This window comes from Centropristis striata, chromosome 22, assembly GCF_030273125.1.
Source record: "Centropristis striata isolate RG_2023a ecotype Rhode Island chromosome 22, C.striata_1.0, whole genome shotgun sequence".
NCBI classification, from domain to species: domain Eukaryota; kingdom Metazoa; phylum Chordata; class Actinopteri; order Perciformes; family Serranidae; genus Centropristis; species Centropristis striata.
In genome coordinates, this window is record NC_081538.1 from 24,119,231 (window position 1) to 24,138,990 (window position 19,760).

Here is a 19,760-nt window from a genome sequence, read left to right on the forward strand (position 1 = left end):
ACCCCTTAGCATTCCACCCAATTGGACACAGAATTGGGGGTGAGACGGAGGAGATTTTTAGGGGGAGATAGCAGGTGAATGGAAACAATAGGCGCCACATACACTGTAAAAAAAAGATAAACAATCGATACTCAATAAAATTTAGGGAACAGATTGCACGCAATATTATTAATTAAATCTAACTACGTTACAAGTTGAGTTAATAAAAACTTAACACGAAGTGCCTGTCAATTAAAAACGGACTAAATCTACTGTGTTGGATTCATTCAAAATTCTCTTGATTTAGAATTACATACACGTAAAGATTATATTTAATGTGGTCAAAATAAGTAGATTCTATCGCAAACATTTTTATATTAAAGCTACTTAAACAACTGCCTCAAAATCAAGGAAGCATTTATATTTAATACATTTTATCAAATATATTAAGTAAAATGAAATGATTACAGAATAATTTATTACAGTGTAGAAGTAATATACACCATCTGAAAACTGGGAACCTGAAGATTAATTTGAGCTTAGCACTGTGTCAAGTTGCTACAGTTATACATCTTTAATATTAACTCATTGCTTAACCAATTATGTATATGTATAAAAATACTATATAAGGGTAGAACATTATGGTGTGACTATATGAAGTCCAGTCTCATGCTCAGTTATGTCTTAATTAAAGTTATGCAGCAATTTTGGGGTTGATGCCATTTGTTAAACACATTTTGAGCTTTCAAGATTTTTTTATATCAAGAATGGATAAAAAAAATTATAATTAATTAGCAAATTCCTGCTTTCTTTTCTTTAGACTGGAGATTCCACTGATGCCAAAGCTGCATATGGTCATTAACACAGTCATAGAAAGAATGATAATATTAAATCCTTTATTTTTTAACCCCTTAGCATTCCACACAATTGGACACAGAATTAGGGTTGAGGAGGGGGAGATTTTAAGGGGGAGATAGCAGGTGAATGGAAACGATAGGCGCCACATAATAGTGATATACACCATCTGAAAGTTGGAACCTGAAGATTATCTGAGCACTATGTGTACAGTATTTATAGTCATACATCTTTAATGTTAATTAATTGCTTAACCAATTAATCATGCTCAATTATGTCTTAATAAAAAAATATTGCAGCAATTTTGGGGTTCATACCATTTGTTCAACACATTTCATGCTAAATTCTGCCATTTTTTACATCAAGAATGTATAAAAATGCTCATAAATTAACAATTCCCTGCTTTCTTCTCTTTAGACTGGAGATTCCACTGATGCCAAAGCTTCACATGATCATAAAAACATAATTGGTGTATGATAAGTTTGCACACTGATAACTGAATTGCAAAGAAGCATGGGCTTTGTTTGCAGTGCTTCTATGTGTGTTTGTATTGTTTTGTTGCCCGAGCGTAATTCCCTTTTATCTTGATTAGAAACGTGGAAGTTAATGAAGCTAGTGAGGAGATATTGAAGGGATTATTTGCCAGCAAGGAGGGAAATAAACATTGCTTGGTAACAATCATTAAGTTATACACAGATAGGCGATGACCGCCCACATGCACAGTAAATGAGGCTTTGCAACAGATCAGCAAGGACACTCAGCTTGCCACGGTGGCTAGCAGCTGATGCACAAATCACAATCACTGCATGCACTGCAGCTGCCTTCAGTTGTCGCTCCACCTGCGTCCTTTTAAGTCTGATTGCACTGATCAGGTGGTATCCTAAAGCCAAATCTCAATTCATTACGATTTTGCTCTAATGAATTATTTCACAGGAGAGTTTTTCCTGACAAATTCTTTATATCTGCACTGGAAAACTTTTTAATTAGGGAATTAAAAGCGAGGCAATGTGGAACAGGAGGGATGGTTGCATGGCAAATTGGGATCAGGCACCTCTGCATTAATAATAAATGCTAAAAGGTGTTTTTGTTCTAAGTGATTCTTTTTTTTACAAATGGGATAAGCTTTTTTCCCGTTCCTCCCCTAATGGGACAAATCTGACCTCAAAAAAATCCAAAGGGAGCCTCTTCAAACTTCTATTGAGCACAGCTTCTGAGTGTTAGAGTGCCTACGCAAGTGTGACAGTGACGATGATAAATTCAGATTAATTCCAATGAATTCATCCCACGTTTCTGCTCAAACTTTGTCATTGTCTATAATTTACTGGTGGTGAAAAAAAGGCAGAATTTGATCCCCTTTGTTGTAATTTGATTCAGATGACTACCGATTACAGAAAAAAGATAATTGACCGGAGTGAAAGGGCGAGAACATCCTTGTCTCTGGAGAATGGATTCAAATCCGTCTCAGCTCGTCATTACGCTGCAATCATGGTGTCAGTCAAACAGAGAAGGCGAAAGTGGAGGAGCAGGAAGCCACAGTATAACGGGGAGGGAAGAAAAGAGTCCTGTGCAGCTAATCTGATATCTTATTTCCTGCACTTGTTTACACGAGTGCAACATTTTCCCCGGCGCCGCTCGAAATTAAAATCTCTCCTGTTTCAGTTATGACTCGCGCTTTTAATCTCGTTTCATTTTCATTTAGTGCGTGTTCACCCATACGTCGTGTCAATAAATTGCATAATCTGCATATAGACTACCAATAAGCAATAAGAGAGCAAGGGATTCAGACGGGCCGGTGCAGTGTAATTGTGTCAGTGTTGCAGGCAGTTTCATTCAGAGGCTATTAGTCGTCATTTCTTTGTTTGGTTTAAAAGGAGAAAAGTTGTTGGCGGCAAAAAAAGAAATGATGAAATTGTAGGAAAGTGAGGATTGCACTGTGTTGAGTTTGCTGAAAATAATTTGCCAATATTTGGCCCCTTTACAGCTTTCACAGCAATGGATTTTAATTATTTTTGTAACATCCTTCGCCCAGTTAATTTACTATTTGGGCTTTAATATTTTAGTTTTAATAACAAAAAATCAAGCTCAAGTGTAATGCAATATACAGAGTCATAAAAATAATAATCAAAATAGCTTCTGGTGCAACAGTAACTGATTTTATGGTTTGTTTTATCTCCTCTCTACATCCTGTTCTTGATTTCTATACGCCACATCCACAAGCATTGAGCGCTTTTCTCGCCTATTTTTAGACTAACCTTCACAATTTCTATAGCCACTTTCTGTCCATTCATTTGAAATGTCAAAGCTGGAATATTGTGTCTATGAAGCAGTCAGATTTCTGAACGTGCTTCACAATGCACAGTCCAACATAAAAGTTTTCAGAGGAGCTTTTGACGGATGGATTTGGGTTTTTGTAGTGATGGAGGAGGAAGCTAGTGTCAGTTTGTTTTTCAGACACAGCGAGAAAAAGTGAAGAAAAAGCTGGTTTTCACTCCTCCAAACTGTTGCACATGGTTTTGATACTGCTGTGGACAAAGCCTGAAGGTTTTCTCAGAGTGCAGCACATATGACCTCTGACCCCTCCCACTTACTCACAGCTGAAGGCACTCAGTTGTTAGGTGATCCAGTTAGAATTTACCAGATGCAGAGATGGGAAATCCACCAGATCTACTCAGTTATGTGTATATTTAAACAAAGATCTCTTTAGCCAAAGATACAGAACAATATTTAAATAAATGGATTGTCTTAACAATAGAAAACTTCTCTTAAATAGTCCATCATAAACTTACTGACACTGTTTTATCTGCAGGCAGCTGCCACCCAACAAAACCCGATAAAATATTTACCAGTCAGTCAGTTAAACAGACGTAAGCGATGCTGTCTGAGAGCTGAATCACATTTGCAGTGATTTAGAGATTTTCCTGCATGGCTCATTTAAGCACTGAAAAAAAGGTGAATGTAACCAAACGTTCCACTCCATTACTCTGCAGCGCTCAAACAACTTCTCAATATTTTTCTTGCATATAAATTTGCCACAGACAGAATGACAGCTTCATATAGACAAATATAGTGTGAATGCACACAAGTTGAAAAAGCCAATAAGTAGTGGTTTTTATATTAGCTACTTGCTAAATAACCTGACGAATAATTGTTCCTGCAAAGTCATAAACAAAATTGTAAACAGATATTTTCTGGGGATGGATCAGTTTGTTTGTTGATTTGTTTTTAAGCAGAATTTTCTGAAAAACTACCTTCATGAAACTCTGTGGAGGGTACTGCATTGGTCAAGGAAGAACCTGCTGAACTTTGCAGCAGCTTATTAGAGTTTTACTTTTTTTAACACTGCAAGGAGAGGTTTGGCTAACTAAAGCTGAGGACACACTGATGTTTTGCCAGATTTTAAACATGATTCCCAGTTGGGCTAAGTCTGTACCAGTCTGCACTATGCGAGGACAGTCAATCAAACATGTTTGAATTTATGAATTTTGAATCAAAATGCCGAACCTGGATGAAATCTGGTCTTGTGAATTAATTACTAATTAGGTGAATTGGCAAAATTTTTCTCTGTTTTACAGAGTGGTGCCCCCAACGAGCTGACTTGGAGCAAATCAAGTCATATCATTACTTATAATTAATAATTATTTATGATAATTATTAATAATTCTTATAGCCATCTAACCACACTGTGTTGCTCAGGTTCATCCCTATACATATTTGATATATTTATGGGAGGGATAGCATTTATGATAACGCCCTTTTATTAACATATTTGACGCCTTGTGCAAGGTCATCATTTATTCATAAAAGAGCCATCGTTAATTCCCAACATCAACTGCAAACATGTGTTGCCAACAGCCAATAGAAAAGAGGGTGGGACATGGGAAATAGCGTCAGAAGACGACAGGATGTAACGTTGAATATTACAACAAACTCTTGTAGTTGTAGTTGTGGAACTCGCAAGTAACTGATTTTTAAATTGGACAAAACTGACGCAGTTTGGTCATGTTTTGGCACTGTCATGGCAATTTTGACAACTGCACTAAGGTAATGGGTGAGCTGGTCAAACACAAAGCACTCAATACTCTGTTCAGCAACTTTTATTAGCACATTTGTATTCCATACACCGCGTAATTCCGAATGGCTATTTTACAATACAACACAGTCCCATACACCGCTTAACTTATATTTGTTGTAGTTCCCAGCATTGATTCTTTAGTAAGCCTCAATGTGGCCCTATCTTCCTCCCCTAAACATCACATCAGGACAGAGCCCACTGGTCTACATGTTCCCCTCTCTCATGGTGTTATCATTGTTAAGTTCACAGAGTCAGTTCCCACAATGCCTTGTGTCTTGAATATCAAGTAGGTCGCCGCCTACCTCATGTCCCACCATGCAGGAAACACCAAATTTCCTTCACAGCACCAAAACTCCTTGGTTAGGTTGAGGAGAAGATTGTGATTTGAGTTAAAATACGTCTATACATTACTTAATTTTGGTATGTAAGTACATGACGTAATTCAGGACATGACATAGAAAGTGGTCATTTATGATATAAAGAGATTATTGTTCCATTCATTATTTTAACTTGGAAGCCCAACAGGTTTGAAGGAGTAGTTTCACAATTTTTCACATTTATTTACTTTCTAGCTTAGTTAGATGTGAATATCGAAATTTATTCCTCATGTCTGTACAATAAATATGAAGCTGCAGTTAAGACTTGCTACACTAATTGGCTGCGCCTTTATCTTCTTACTGACTTACTCTCAACAAGGCAGTGAATGAATATATTTTGTACTTAAAATTATAATTTAAATCAAGAATTAAAGTATTGCAGCAATAACTCTAACTGAAGTTGTTTAAAATATGACATCCCCAGCCTGATATAAGCATCAACATTTTGCACGTATATGTTCACATTTGTGTGTGTTTTGGCTTCTGCAACATCTTCTTTGTTCTTCTTTCTCTAGATCTGTAAAGTCCCTCTGCTGAAAGAACTGTTCTGCTTGTAGTGCCAGTAGATCTTGTAGATTTGTACCTTCTCTGGGCTCTGTAGGTAGCTTGTATCATCTAATTGGATCATCTAACGACTGAGTGCCTGCAGCTGTAGGATGGTGGGTGGGTCATTTAAATATAGCCTGCAGGAGTTGAGACGTTGGCACACGCACACTGAGATGTATTTGCGCGCTGAAGAAGGCTGAAAGTGGAAACATTTGTGCACTTTTAATTCCCTTTTGTTAATGAAAATGTCAAAAGCATTGGAGGCTGAATGTGGAATAACTTCTATTTTGAAGAAACAACACATTTTGTCCGTTCCTCATCAAAATGAGAAGCAGTGGGACAAGATTATAGTTGATATCCACGTTATCTGTTTTAAGCCACTGTTATTGGCAGCCAGTTTGTTTATTCTTTTCTGCAACCTGTGCTTACCATGTTCATACCTCCCCGCAGAATGAGAGGAGTCTACCAAAGAAGACATTTAATTTGAGGTGGATAATGGAGGTTTAACGGTCCTTAAAAAAGCCTCCTATGTTGTGTTTGCTTGGTTTAATGCTTTTGATTTGTTTGTTTATTCTCTCTCCGTGTCTCTGTGATTTCCCCTGGCTCCCCTGTGGAGCAGTGCTAAATGAAGTGTAGTCTTCACACATACGCACACACACCCAAAGTGGCACTCTTGTCTCACAGCGAGCCGGGGGGTGGTATCCATCACTGCAGGTTTCATCCCAGAGGAACTGATTGATTTTCAGTTGGCCGGGATCACATGATAAATCTCACGGCTGAGGTGCATTATTTTGTCTTTTTTGGATTTTTAAAGAGTCGGAAGACATGTCTTTCAGGAAAAACAGCAGAACTGAACTCAGGATAAAAACAAGACTTGTGTGCTGTTGTGCGATACTCTAAGCTCTCTGGCCTCAAGGTTAGAGAATCAGGTCACTGGTTCGATTCCCAGGACTGACAGATCAAGGGCTGAGGTGCCCTTGAGCAAGGCACCTAACCCCTCCCCCACTGCCCTGGGAGCAGTAATGTGCTGCCCACTGCTCCCAGCACTCCTGTGTGTTCACTGGCATGTGAAAGGATGGGCTAAATGCAGGTTGATAATAACGGAATATCTACATCTCATTTAGTGTTCAGATAGCTACAGTATCTGTGTGGTCGTTTTATAAGATCTGACTCAGCTCAAGATACAGATATGGAAAACAAAATAAAGAATATAAAAATTAAGACACATATACAAACATTTCTATATACCTTTTTTATATACATACATTCTATATACCTTTTTTATATGCATATATTTCTGCTATTTGGCATATATATATATATATATATATATATATATATATATATATATATATATATATATATTTTTTTTTTTGGTCATGCTTCAACATAACCAAGATACATGATACATTGTTGGTTCTGTCATTTTTAACAGATTTAATATAACGTGGAGGAAAAAAAAGATTTTTGTATGTATTTTATGTTTAACATTTTTCATTCAGGAAATGAAAAAAGGACGATATAGGAATGAAATAGCCCAGTCTTGATTTTTAAAAACCGATCAGTTTCTGACTCAGATCGAGAAAGCAAATCCTTAATATTGTCGACACTCAGTGGTCAGATTAGTTTTCCTGAAAGAACTTTGCATTTTGCAGGTATTGCATATTGGAGAAAACATATTTTAGCATGTTAAAAAGGTTGTTGCATGAAGTATTTGGTTTGCATAGCTAATGTTAACTAATTCATCTGATGATGGAGAGATGCTCTATCAAAACTAGAAATAAAAACCATAAAGGGCGATTTTCATTTCCATTCAGAATCCAGTAAAACGATGGTTAGAATGGTGAGCTATCTTGATTATTATTCCTTACATGGGTTAATGCAACAATTCCCACAATGCAACTTGATTTTAAAATAGTCATTTGTAACTCAAACTTCCTGCAACAGATTTGTTGGTCTCAGATGACCCTTTTGACATCACAAGGGTTACTTTCTTTGATTTCAGAGACAATTAAAAGTTTACACAACTAGTTTCACAGACTGAATCCTCTGTATGACATTTTCAATGGCTTAATGTGCAGACTAGTGCTGGTGAACCTGTGGGAATTTCAAAACTTAAAGGTACCCTGTGTAGCATTTGGCCACTAGAGGCGCTATGGAGCAGTGATTTTCCAAGTGGGCCCCCAGTGATGCAAGAAGTATTCAGATCTCTTACTTAAGTAAAAGTACTAATTCCACACAGTGAAATTACTCCACTACAAGTAAAAGTCATGTATTCAAAACTCACTCAAGTAAAAGTACAAAAGTATCAGCATCAAAATGTACTTAAAGTATCAAAAGTAAAGTACTCGTTATGCAGAATGGACCCACTCAGATTGTTTTATCTATTCCAAATATATTATTTGATTGAATGCATCGATACTTATTACTGATGCATTTAAGTGAGCAATGTTTTTGTTTACCGTTAAATTGAATAAATATTGAACTGAAAAGTAACCAAAACTGGCAGATGAATATAGTGGAGTAAAAAGTACAATATTTGCCCATAGAAGTATAAAGTTACATGTGTGGAAATACTCATAGTACAAGTACCTCCAAAATTATAAGTACAGTACTTTAGTAACTGTACTTAGTTACCCACCACTGTGGGTCCCTGTTTTGTTTGCATTGTGTATGCACATGATACACATTCCTGCAGCCACAGGATTGGACTGAATGGCAGCACTAATGATCAAAGAGGCATCGTAACGTGGCAACAAAGGCAGCAAAGAATGATTTGCATCCAACATTTTTGTTACACCTCAAGGATATTAAACTAAAGATGATAAAAAAAAAAAAAAAAAAAAAAAAAGAAACACCCCAGGAGTATCTTTTCTAAGCTAACTTAGGCTAAAATAGGAATGTACTTTCATAGTGACCTATATTTGGAAACCATTAAATCTTTTACCCTCGTGCCTAATTCAGTTTTGACTGAATAATGCTAATAAACATCATAGCAATTCTAGGATGTCCGGGGTATTTCGGGAACCGGCAGCTACTCCTATCAGTTGCAGACAGTTGTCAGTGTCAGCAGTGCCCCTCGGAAATGGCTTAATTTTCAAGAACACTTCACATGTCCGTAAAGCTCTTACAGATGACATTTTAGCATACATCAGTGTGAGCGCACTGCCAGTTCCTTGCGATTTAGCCTTTAGATTCATGGAGAGCAAAAAGCCATCTCTATAGTCTTCTCTCTCTCTGTCTCTGTGTATATCTGTCCCTCTCTGCCCAGCTGTGTCCATCTCTTAATCAGATTAGGACATTATATTTGAGGTTGTTGGCCTAATCAGTGTAATAAAGGGTCTCAGAGAGCATTGCTGCCCATTAGAGTCATTAGGCTGCAGCTGAAAGGAGGGCTTTGTAGACTCTGCTTGATCACTGCTGCTCGGAGGAGGTGAGCATCCATCTCTCAGGTGGGCCTATTGATCTGTTTACTCCCATATGAGCCGGCAGGACTCGTAGGAGTTAGCCACCACACAGAAGCTATAAGAGCTGTATTCTCCGGAAGAGCTGCTGTTGCGTTGCATAACAACTTGATTTCTGCCCGTGCCTTCTGGTTAAGGAAAGTAATACCGTGCTGCTTTGGGAATGCTCTGTTTGAAAATGTTTTAACGCAAAGAACACAAATGTTGAGGATGTGGGCTTTGGCTATGCCATTGCAGAAATCTTACATCTTCAGATTGTGTATTATTGCGAGAAATGCATACAAAGGTCTGTCTAGATCTGCATTGCTTTCATATGTCAAGAGTGGATGAGTGTCCTTGTTGAAACAAGAGCTGCAAGATCAAACAGCTGGGACCAAACTCGGCAAATTTGGACGAGCCGTCAGTGTTTGTGGAGCGAATATTGTCTTTTTGGTATTTTTTTTTTTTTTTTTTTTTGTCTTCAGCAAAGGCAAATGGAAAAGAGACGATAATTCCATCTGGCTGTCACCCAGAGCTATGACTTTTGTCAAATCTATTGTCACAGAGTGTTCTGCATTTCTTCTAGCGATGACGGAGCGTTGAGTGGTTTTAATCTGCAGGCCTCACGCTGTCATGCTTTCATGGCACAGTGGGTTTGATAAACCACTGCTAAGCACTGTGTGCCTGCGATGGCAGGAAGCGAGCAGAAGCACTGCCAGGCGTCAGTCCAGCTGGACGGCCGCAGCTAGACTCCAGGGGCTGGCATCAGTATGCTACACTCAGCTACGCCGCCTTTATGTGGCTGAGAGGGAGTGGCTTTGCCAATTTGATTTATAGCCCCAGATTAGCAGCTGCATCGGAGGCTGGAGGTTGTCATCCTCTTGTGCATATGTAGAGATGCTCTTGGGGAATGAGGAAGGTCTTGAGCAAACTTGCACAATTTTAACTAAAAGCCAGTTTAGAAGCTCCATTATGCACATCAAATCCGTCCCTGCGTGTCAATATGTGTATGGAAATGAACTACTGCATGCTTCGTGGGCACCAGGCAGCTCTCTGCTCTCAGAAACAGTCATGAAAGGGCCATTATCAATGACCCCTGCAGTAATAAAAGCAGAGGCTTTGTGCATGAGAGACTGGCGAGGCTGTAGCCAGCAGCCAGAGAGGCCAGACTTCAGTAATGGGTCACTGCACACTCTTAGCAGAGAGCTCCTCAAAGCCGTTTCCACTGCCAGCTTCCGTCATCTGAGGATGGTTTTTCTCGCTACACATTTCACTGATGTAATTGCCAGAAGTTCAGAAGTGCATATTTTGTAAGTTGCTAACTATTGAGGTGAACTGGTGGCAGTATCATATTTGATTGTGCTGGTTTGAAATAAAGTTGGGGGTGGTGGTAATGAATTTATTGAAGCTGCTTCAAATTCTTTGACTACAGTAAAATGTTTGAATCCTAATAAATTAAAAGGATATTGGACAATGAAATTTAAAGTAGTGCAGGCTGCAGTAATGAAGGTCAAACTCTTGTATTGCAGTTTACATGTGTACTGTTGGAGGTATGTTATCAAGGTACTAGTTAAACCTCAGGTGTATATTTGAGATACAGACATACGCTACCTCACGACCGCTGCGCTCTTCCAATGAACGGCGCCTGGCTCTGCCACCCGTTCGTTCAAGGCAATCCAGACTCTTTGCGTTTGTTGTTCTCCGTTGGTGGAACGCACTAACAGTTTCTACAAGAGCAGGGGCTCCCCTCTCTTTTAAAAAAAAATAAAAATAAAAACTCCTGAAGACCCAGCTCTTCAGAGAGTTCCTTCTCTCCTAGCACCACACGACAATTCTACTCCTTAAAGAATTGTCACTAGCACTTATTGCTGCACTAACACCTCTTATCACACTATACCTTGATTGTTTACCTTTTTCTGTAAGTTTGCTTTGGACAAAAGTGTCTTCTACATGTTATTGTAAATGTGAGACATCCCCACAAAACGGCTTTAATCAACATTTTTTGGAATTCCGTTTCAGAATGTTAATCACTTGTTCAAACCAGCAACTGTAACATTTAGTTAAGAGGATGTGTTGTCTTGCCACCAGTAGAGGTGCTAACTTAGTAAACTTCTGTGGGTCGTATTACAGTTTGGAACAAACAACCTATGCGGCCCAATGGATTGGAGGACTTGTTGGTACAACCCCAGATTCCAAAACAGATGGGATGCTGTGTGAATAAAAACAAAATGTATGTAATTCAGAGCGTATTTTAACCTCTTAAAAACCTGCCCGGGTAGGTCTTAAAGAATTTAACCCGAAGCTTATACCAGAAGAAATTTAATGCCAAAATGTGCATGTATGAGTTCATTTCAAAGGTAACCTCTTTCAGTTTCTGCAGTTCTGCTAAAAAAAAACGCTTTTTGCACAAAAGTTGAGCTTTTTTTGCAAAAGCACAATTGATACTTGGGTCTAACCCTCCCCCTACCCTCACCCACTTGCAGCGGTTGGGGTTTTAGCACACAGCATGCATTGCACCCTCAGTTGTAATTTGAATAATTAAAGATGGTTGGTCTTGGTGCAGAGCTTGTGTGGCACCTCCACATGCATCTTCTATGTTGTTTCATGTATGTGCAGCAGCGTGGCATACCAGAGGGCATGGTGAAGGTGGATATAGGTCAGCAACACTAGTGATTGTTAAATACTGTCCTCAGCCAGTGACATCATTGGTTTCATAACTCTGAAAGAGCATTGGCAATCACAGTTAAAACGTGACAACCAAATCTCAGCAAACAGAAAGCTTTACCTCAGGAGACATCACCGCATTTCTGCACCCAAAGACAGATGAAGGATGCTTTTCCATCAGGTAGTTACTATAATAATAAAATACAATACAACAAAATTGATTTGTTGGACTGATGCAATAAGTCTAATGTGCTTCACCTTGTGCACGGTCAAATAGTTTAGTAATGTTGCACAGCAGTGTTTGCACTGCGACGTGTTTCAAGGATAAAACAAGAGATGTTCCTTTTGCTAAAAAGGATTTTTGGAATGAGGCTGTGACTGCAGTAACCTGACATCTCCTTCACAAGAAAAACGCAGAATACTGAGTTATAACCCAGCATTCTGGTATGAGTAGAGGGTTGTATGGTTAAACTTTGTCAACCTGGTAGCGTGTCGGGTTTTTAGGCACTTTAATGGTAAACAGGGTAATGGGCGTGCACTCCGGCTCAGAGGCTGCCGAGTTATCAGCGTATTAGCACTGTTCTGCCTTCAGATGCTGCAGGGATTTCATGAAACTAAGAAACTTTCTATACAGTGTGAAGCCCAGGGATTCTATCTTAATAGCATGTTAGGTCAAGAACAGTAAGTCATAAAAAATTTAAGGATGCAGGTCAGGCGAGAGGCCTCTATAGGCGTGAGGTACTATACGGTTGCTCCCTTCACACCACATGAAACAACTCTGATTGCAAAACTACTACTGTAGGTACATATAGACAAGATATAATATCAATCCATAGTGTTTGGTTCCTGACTGCTGAGTCGTCAATGTTTTTATCCTTGGTTTTGACGGATCAGTGATTTAAAAAAAAACGTGTTTAATTGTCCTATTATGCTCTAAGACTTCAAGTTCCCTCAAAAAATCACTTGCAGAGATATGAATTAAAACAAGCCAGTAGTAGGCCTCACTATAAGGATTATGCAATAACTGTCAAAGTATAAAAAATTTAGTTAAAATGATGTATTACTTCTAATAATACTTTACCCCCTTTGGCGCCATTTTGTCACAGGCAGAAGGCAATTTTACAGTCTCATTCAAGACTATAATTTGCAGTCATGCCTTGGTTATGATGTTATGATTCTGTACGTGGCCTCTGATTTTCATTTGACAGCCAACGAATGATTAAAGTCACCCATCGGCCTGTCATTTGAATTATTTCGCCACACACAGCTATAGCATAACCAAAAAGAAAAGGACTGAAGGTTGACAGTGAAATATACAGTGTCTGAGCTATTGGTGACACAAATAGATGAAAAATGTGCTGTTCTCCTGGCCTGGTGACAAGAGTACAACCAATCTATTAGCCTGTATTTATAGTGGATGTTATAAACTTAGTGGGAGTGAAAGCTTGAGCAGTAATGAGAGCAGGCAGCACTTCTGGCACACATCTGAAAGTGTCACTTCCACGGAAATGTTGTAGCGTTTAATGATTTAACTACCTGAGCAATTAATCCTGAGGTAAACAATAATTGCTATTGATAGAATGACAATTAAAAGCAAAATGAATGTGTGTTTGAATGGCATATTTGACTGTACTTTATGTCGTTCTTGGAGTATTGATCAGACGGGATTTTTCTCTCTGCCGGCCCTGGGATTGGCTGAGATGAATGAGACAGCGGGGTAATGGCTAGTGAAACAGTGATTTTCCATTATAGCAGAGTCGTAGAGACGGAGGGGAGGGCGTCTGGGAAAAGACCCACAGTGGACAATGTTGATCATATCTGATTAATTCAGTGTGCTCTGCCACATCAGCCTTGCCCTGCTGGCGTTGGACAAACTGTAGAAAAACTTCCATTGGCAACAAAGTCACCCAGGACATGAGGACATTGCCGAGAGCTCCTAACACAACAGCACTGAACACAAACTGTGATCTCGTAATAATGTGAGATGTCCAAGAGTTATACTGGAATTAAATGTGAAGGATTTAGAGAAATATATTGGCAGAAATGGAATATAATAATACTAATCTCTTGGAACTAAGAATTGTTGTGTTTTTGTTAGCTCAGAATAAGCCCTTCACATCTAAATAGGAACTAGTTGTTGTCACATTGGCCTGCTGTGCTGCTGCCGTAGCCCAGAATGGACAAACAAAACAACCCTAGAAAGGATGGAAAGTTTTCATATTATATATAAAAGAAGTGATCAAAGCCACTGTGATGTCACCCATTGGTTTGTGGACCACTGTTTTGAAGCTTCAAGTTTGACATTTTGGCCATCGCCATCTCAGTTTTTTAGGACCAGAAATGACCATATTTGGGCGAGAGGGTGAAGCCAGGAACAAGGTTTTCTGCTAATGGTAGAGCTAGCTTGGTTAGCACTGTGCATCCATACCTCAACGAACAGCTACTCCTCTTTTTGTGTGTATTTCAGCCTTCATATTGTCTTTCCGTCAATCAACTTTTGTCCTCCCGGGTAGAAATTGATCCGATTTTGTTTTATTGTTTATAAAGTACAATCATTACCCAATTCTGTGTTACATGGCAGCCAACATCAATCCACCTAATTATCATTAAGAATGATGTTACACTTTTTGGGGGGAATTTATTGATGTTGTTTTATGCAGATTACATAAAAAGACACTAGTAGGTCAAATTTGATCCTAGAACAACAGGAACTGAACATTAAACAAAACATTCTAACATGACTAATGTTAATGACTTGTCAATCACAAGGACGCTGTGCACTAAAGCATACCATGTTTTCTTGTCTTCCTTATTCTAAATTGGACCATAATTTCACAAAATGAACAACATGGTAATTTGACTTGTAACTATTGATTAAGATCATAAACTAATTAGGAAAATGTCTACTGAGCTAATAAGTGAAAAGTAGGTTTATCTTCGCATGGGCTTCTACACAATCTGATTTCTTTTTGCAGCCAGTGGAGTTGCCCCCTGGTGGCCATTAGAGATAATGCAAGGTTTACTTTGCAGATATGGCGATTGAAAGTCTTTTATTGATTTCAGCAATGGCTTTGAAGCCAAATGTATCCCTCTTTTTCTTTCTTTGATCTTCATTTATTACTCTATCATAGATTTGTGGTATTTTCTCCAGCTCCAATCTTTCCACCCTCATCCCTTAAACCAACCAGTCGTTGCGGCTGTTAGTCTGTTTTTACGGTCTTCTCTTGCAGAACCTCTAACTCCCATCACCACCATGATCTACTGATTGTTCCAGGAGATTCAACAGAGAGATTGTTTTCCACCTATATTGGCCATCCTCCACCACCATCAGCATATAGAGTCCCCAGGGGATCCTGTTCAATCTATTCTCAACAGCCTGCATCTCATGATGACACTCCAGGCTGATGGAGTCCCGAGTCTTTCTCTGTGGCTATCTCAGAATTGTTATACATTTACAATTGATCTCTCAGGATTAAAACGCAATATGAGGCATTATTGCAGTCTGGCGCATTAAATGTCTCTCTCTCTCTACTTTAATTTAGCCGTTGCTGCTATCAGCTCTACGACAGCTCCACTGGAAACAAATTGCCATGGTGTAGATGACATTTGGCAATGAACGGTATAAATAAGAAACAGAAAATAAACAACAATTGGCACAGAAACACACAGGGCATTAGCTTTAAAGGAAAATAAGCTGTCAATAGTATTTTTGTGTGGATTTGTCCTTTTACTGCCCTGTGCTCAGCTGGTATAAGAGCTACAAATTGTGTCTTGAGCTGACAACACCCTGAGACCAGATCAAGGTGAACTGACATTCAGTAGCAAGAAAGAGAAAATTAGAGCGGTGGAATAGAGTCATGTCTGGCGTGTTGCCAGCCTAAGCATCTTAGAAAAAGTTCTTGAACAATGTCCTGTTGCTACCATTCAGTGGTGGGATTACTTAATACGATTACCAGGGCCGCCAATCAACCATGGTGAATGTAGCCCATAATTACAGTCAGAAGATGAGGAAGGTGTATGACAGAGATTAGAAAAGGTGAACTCCAGTGAGCCATACAAAGTATGTCCTCTCCCAGCTCAGAAAACACTCAGTGTTTACAACTGGTGTTTTTTCTAATTTGATAGATGGATTTTTACAATGCAGACACTGTTTCAGAAAGTAGGAACAGGTCTTGCATATGTATGTTCTACCGTGCTTGGACTAAAAAAAAAAAAACAATACTGGCATAAATCTCGCAACCTATTCTCATACAGCGGTTCCATATGATATCCACAGAAAAGTTATGCACTTTTTTTACCCAATGAATGTCCAGCAACAATGTCTAGTACAGAACCTGTTTAAACAACAAAACTACTTGTTAAGGTTTCAGTAAAGGTTTGGGTTGACATATCTCTTTGTTATGTATCTTACATTGAACTAAATCAGTTATTTTACATGGGACGCAAACAGCATTCTCCATCCACTTTCTCCCTAAACGGACTTTGTCGCTCTTTGTACCATGTCATCCATCTTCCTTTTTCCTTCTGGCTCACAACTCGCAATTATGTGATTTGTATTTACCCAATGAATGTCTAGCAACAACGTCTATTACAGAACCTGTTTGGGCAACAAAACTACTTGGTAAGGTTTCAGTAAAGGTTTGGGTTAAACTATATATTTGTTACATGGCTTACATTTAACTAAATCAGTTATTTAACATGGGACACAAACAGCATTCCTCCCTATGTGGACTTTGTCGCTCTTTGTTCCATGTCATCCACCTTCCTCTTTCCTTCTGCGTGGGTTATATACAAATTATGGTGCATTACTTTTAATAGCTATAAGTACAAGCATTGAGTGAGAATAGCCTTAGTAGAAATTAACACAAAGGTAAACAAAACTCTTGCAAAATGAAATCTTATGGCATCATCAAACTGATAACAACTCTTCCTGAGGGGTAGATGAATGTATGTACTAAATTTCATGTCAATCCATCCAATAATTTACATATTTCATTCAAAACCATTACTGTGAACCCCATGGAGGCACAAGACAGTAAAACAGGGGAGAGTCAGTGGGATTTATTCTCTGTGGCCCATGAATGTCTCAAACATTAACAACTTTTGCGTGGATTGCAATTTAAAATTTTCTTCAGTTTGAACATCATGCATGGTTAAAAAGCATTTAAAATCCTTCAATAAATAAAAACTGTACAAAATATATGCATTACTAGGTAGTACTGTTGTTTAAGTCGATAAACATATTTGATTTGGTTGAGCTGACAATTCTATTTGTGGTTTTGAAACTACAGTAGGTGGCATGCACATAGAGTCTTTAGATTTTACTACAATGAGTGAAGTGCTGTTTCACCAAACATGACAGCTGACTACACCGTACTCTTTTACCCCCTCGCAGCCTCCTCTTTTATGTTGGATACCATTAATTTTCATCCTGTCACATAGATGTTGACATTTCATTTACTCTGCTGCACTAGAAATCACCTCAAATCAATTGCAGGCACCTGGAAGATATGGTAAATCTTCCTAACAGGAGTGTCTTTATGGCAAATGAAAGTGAATGTTATGTCCTCTTGAGGTGAATTTGCGGTGACTTTAATACGTAAAGTGGGACCAAACCAAGATGTTTGTTAATTCTAATTGCCAGAAAAGAGAATATCTGCCAAACAACAATTTCTCCCATGGTTCTGTGTGATTGTGAAGCCAGTGAATTAGCATGTGAGAGGTAATTTAGGATAGATTCTGCACATTTTAACTGTTTTGAACCCAGTGCACATGGAATTGATCAGCAGGTCCACTAGCTCCGGCTGTCCTAATCATCATCCATCTAAAGTATTGATTGGGTTTTACCAGTGTTTTATGTGACACAAACAAACTGATTAATCATTAATGTGCCCATGTGGCACCTTTGAGGCCTCACTGCACACTAGGTTGCCCCTCAGATGAGCTATCACGTGTGTTTCACTATCTGGCATCTCGTCGTTTGGCTCATTTACGGGAAATGCAATCTGTGTCTTAAAAGCTGAGCGTGTCTATCCGTCAGCCGGTGTCCAAGGCATTTCACGGAAGAGTGCACAAATGTTAAGGCCATCATGTTGCAGTGGACCAACAGGTAATAAGATCCCCAATGAGATACACACAAGATCTTTAATGTCAAAATAGAAGTCTCTACTTTCTCTATTGCCTATATCCCAAGGAGAGAAATGAGCCTTATCTCGGAGGAAGGTGGCCATCCATCAGCAATTTCTCTCAGTTTATCAGCCTGCCCAAGTCGAAACGCACAATGATGTCAGACATTAATCAAAGGCTGACACCTCACATTCAGGCCTCAGACATGTACCCTTTTCTCCCTGCCCAAATCTGGTCATTGTCCCGCTGGGCCTCTCTGGCTGCAGATTAAAACCCTTTTGGTGCTGTGCGCCAATATCAGACAGCTGGCGGATTGTGCTGGAGCCATATTGAAAGAAGAGCATGTGGAGACCATACACTGAAAATCCAAAAAGCACCATGTTAAAACTCTTGTACTTCAGCCACTTCATTACAGTTTTATTCGTGTTGTGCAGAAGTGCTCTTAGAGGCTGCACCCTCGCAGAGAGCGTAGATGAAGAGAATGTTCCATGCAATGTGTGTCACCGTGCGGGGAATGATCCTGTCACCGAAAAACGCACCAGGACAAAGGGAAAGAGCGTCTTGTGGCGGAGTTCGTTGTCTCTTCTTCTAGACTCCCTACTGGCCGCTCATTCATTCTGTTTAGAAATTACTGAGTACTATTGATGTGTTGAATCGAAGCCCTCACAAGAGGGGAGGGTTGTCATAAATTGAACATCTTGGACTCTGTGTGGCTGGCTGAAAATCTCCACGGGGTTGTATTCATGTCAAAACATTAATCTAACACTGGAAGCCAAAGGTTTGTCTATGTAGAGCGAAAATTGAAGAAAAGTCTGTCACTGGTAAGTGTTTGATTCGGCCTCAGAGAGTACTTTAACCGCTGTGGTTGATCATGAAATCCTTTTGGAGGACTTTAATTTTTCAGATGGATGATTATCTGGATACAAAATAGCAGGGAGCCAGATGTGGCCCTGGAACACATCCATTCATTTCCTCTCTTCTGACAGAGAAAAGGGATGTTTTTGGATATGCAATTGGTTGAACTAGATTCCTTCCTCTGTTGTTTTGTGTGGAAAAGTCATGGCAGGGCATTCAAACCGACACGACCTCTGAAGAATGGGATCTAAAAATGTTGTAGTGGAAAAGATTACTGAGCTTTATTAATATTGTCTATATAACAGTATCACAATCCACTGAACGGAGGAAACACAAGTAGGTCAAACTAACCAATCACAGTTGCAATCTCCTTGTAATTCTGTATCTCCGCAGCCGTACTGTGGAGCTCCAGTAGATTTATGGGTATGCTCTGAAGCTGTGCCACAACCTATTAACACACTACTATAAATAAATTAAGTCCCACTGTTGGAACAACAAAACAAAATGTGCATAAAATCATTTTCAAACAATGCAAATAAAATCCAGATCTCTAGTCTTGTTTGCTTTCAGCTTCCCAAACACTTCTCCTCCTCCTGTCTAGAAACCCCAACATCATCAATCCAATCCAATAAAGACCAAGTTTATATTTGTATTTCTACAATATCTGTTCAGGCAACCAACATATCATTAAGTCTAAGGAAGGATAATCAATATGGCAAATAAAATATGGTAAAGTTGGTTAAAGTTCGGCAACTAAAACACTTAATTATTGGTGGTGATTATGGTTGATTCAAACAAAATAATTGCTGCATATTGCAGGTTTATCACACTTTAAAATCCTGC

At 39.0% G+C, this 19,760-nt stretch overlaps 1 protein-coding gene across 2 annotated transcripts in view; it reads right to left on the reverse strand.

Moving 5' to 3' along the window:
• Positions 1-19,760, reverse strand: part of chrm2a (cholinergic receptor, muscarinic 2a) — an 89,256-nt gene that overhangs the window by 22,317 nt on the left and 47,179 nt on the right. The window lies entirely within an intron of this gene.